This window comes from Apis dorsata, unplaced genomic scaffold (genome assembly GCF_000469605.1).
Source record: "Apis dorsata unplaced genomic scaffold, Apis dorsata 1.3 scaffold_284, whole genome shotgun sequence".
NCBI lineage: Eukaryota > Metazoa > Arthropoda > Insecta > Hymenoptera > Apidae > Apis > Apis dorsata.
This window is the reverse complement of record NW_006263559.1, coordinates 354,266-356,797: the sequence shown is the minus strand read 5'-3', so window position 1 is coordinate 356,797 and position 2,532 is coordinate 354,266. Positions and strand designations below refer to the sequence as shown.

The following is a 2,532-nucleotide window of genomic DNA, read 5'->3' as shown; positions in this document are numbered from 1 at the left end:
AAAAAAAAAAAAAAAAAAAAAAAAAAAAAAAAAAAAAAAAAAAACAAAAAAGAAAATAATTCGTAAGTTTAAATATTTTAAAATCCAAAACATAAATTTTTTTTAATGTATTTTTTTAAATTTCAGTTACTTTTTGAATTAAAAAACAAACAATATATTTTCGTGTTTCTAATTCTGATCAAAATTAAAAAGATAGTTTGTGTAATTGTGAGAAGAAAAAAACAAGTGGAAACATTTTATGATAATTACGAAATATCGTCTTGCACAGAAAAAAATAGTTCGCTGTTCTGATAGAAAAAAAAACATCTTTTATCATCAATTTTCTCAAACTCTTTTCTTTTCTATTTTATTTTATTATTTTTTTTTTTCCATATAAACGCTGCACATCTTTGTGTGTCTTATATTTTTCACCAACTAGAAAATTTTTAGAAGTGAATTCATCGTTTTATTCACGACGTAAATTCGAAATTTATGGATCTTGAGAATACACAAAAGAAATTCATACTGTGAATTTATATATATATGTATATTGTGATGGACCTGTAACATAATATAAAAAGTATATAAAAAGTATATAAAAAGAATAAAAAAAAAGGAATTCATCACAAATAAATTTATTGATTAATTTGATTAATATTTGATATTCAATATGTTTTATGATATTTTATGATATTTAATATTTTTATTAAATATATTTATTATTAATGATTCATTTATTTTCATTATGACTTACTTAATACAATTCTACTAATGCAATTAGTAGAATTGAAATAACAAAGAAATTAAGAGAAATTTTAAAATAAATAAACAGAATAATAATATATAATGATCGAATAAGTTAATTTTTAATTAAATAGAATAGTAGAGCAGTTCAGACATGCATAAACGGCGATATTATTAATTCACAATATATATATATATATATATATATATATATATGTTATCAAAAATTGATATCAAAATTAACTATATACAAAAATATTCACTGATTATCGTTGAAATTGTATGATCGCATTTTTCGACTTCCGTCATTATTTTAAACTTCTATTTTAATTTCATCAAGATAATATAAAAACTGAGAAATATAACGCAATGTAAATATAGTGATTTAGATTTTTTCGGACATCATATTGAGGAGATTTTTGAAACAAATTGATAGAAATCGAAAGAATAAAATATAAAATGGAATGGAAAATAGAGTATTATTTTAAAAATATTGAATTTATTATATTATTGGGTAAAAATTATTATTATTAAAACAATCGGATATGAAATATTTTAAAGAATTAAAATTATAGAAAATTTTATATAAGAAAATATATTTTAAAAAAGATTAATTACAAGAATAAGAATAATACAATGATTTATCGTCCGTACATTAAGATACTAGAAACTTCATGCTTTGAAATTTTTGTAATTTTTTCTAATGATTATTTAAATATAGTTGTATTCAATTAAACAGAGCCTATATATTATAAAATTTTAATTAATTGTAAAATTAAACAATTAATTATAGAATAATCGAATAAAAAAACCTAATTACATGTAAACTTTTATTTTTTTTATGAAAATTTTTACTTTGTTTACTTATTCTCTTAATAGTCATAGTTATTAAAACATTTCGATTATATGTATTTAAATTTATAATATATAATATATAAATTATAATTTTTAAATTTACAATATATAATATATAATATATAATATATAATATATAATATGTAATATATAATATATAATATAATAAATAAAATAATGTAATTCTGTTTTTAAAAAGTCATGTTTTTAAAAAACATGGCTTTGAATTAAGATAATAATATCGCGATATAATTTATTAAATCAATAAATAAATTTATTTAATCAATAAATAATATTATTATAATCAATAATATTATCAAAAAATTGTTTTCAGAAAATTGTATTCACGAAAAGCTTTTTTTTGTTTTATTTTTAATTATTCCTGAATTAAACGAATTATCTTCAATTAAATCTATATTTAATATTAAATATTTACTGCTTAGTATATGACCAAAACTTGACATTATAACAGATTGTTCTTTATGAATTGTTCTTACGTTAAAATGAGTTTTCTGTGTTATAAAGTGACCGAATGAACCCTTGACTTTGCAAATAAATCCTAAAGTAAAACGGAAAAAAGACTTTATCAACTATGACGAAGAGTCTGGTTGGCCGCATGATTGCAAAGGACCGAGATTACATTTCCCAGTAAAAAGTATTACAAGAAATGTTACAAAAAAGATAATTTTATAAAGTTTACACGAGACAATATCACGGTAACTTATCGAAAAAATCATCATATATTAAAAAATATTGACATATATTACATATTAATATCTTTAATATTTTTAAACCAATTTAAATTATTTTGCTATTCACTAAATATTTTATTATTCTATCTATTCATTTCATTTGTCTTTAACTTGAAATTTCATTATATTAATTTTCATTTATAGTTTCTGGGAAATTCTTATATATTTTTTTTTGCTAATTAAACTAATCTTGTTTTTAGAC

At 18.5% G+C, this 2,532-nt stretch overlaps 1 pseudogene; it reads right to left on the bottom strand.

Annotated features, from left to right (window-relative positions):
- LOC102678538 overlaps positions 1 to 2,042 on the bottom strand; it is a 14,528-nt pseudogene extending 12,486 nt beyond the window's left edge.
- Positions 2,043 to 2,532: the final 490 nt, after the last annotated feature.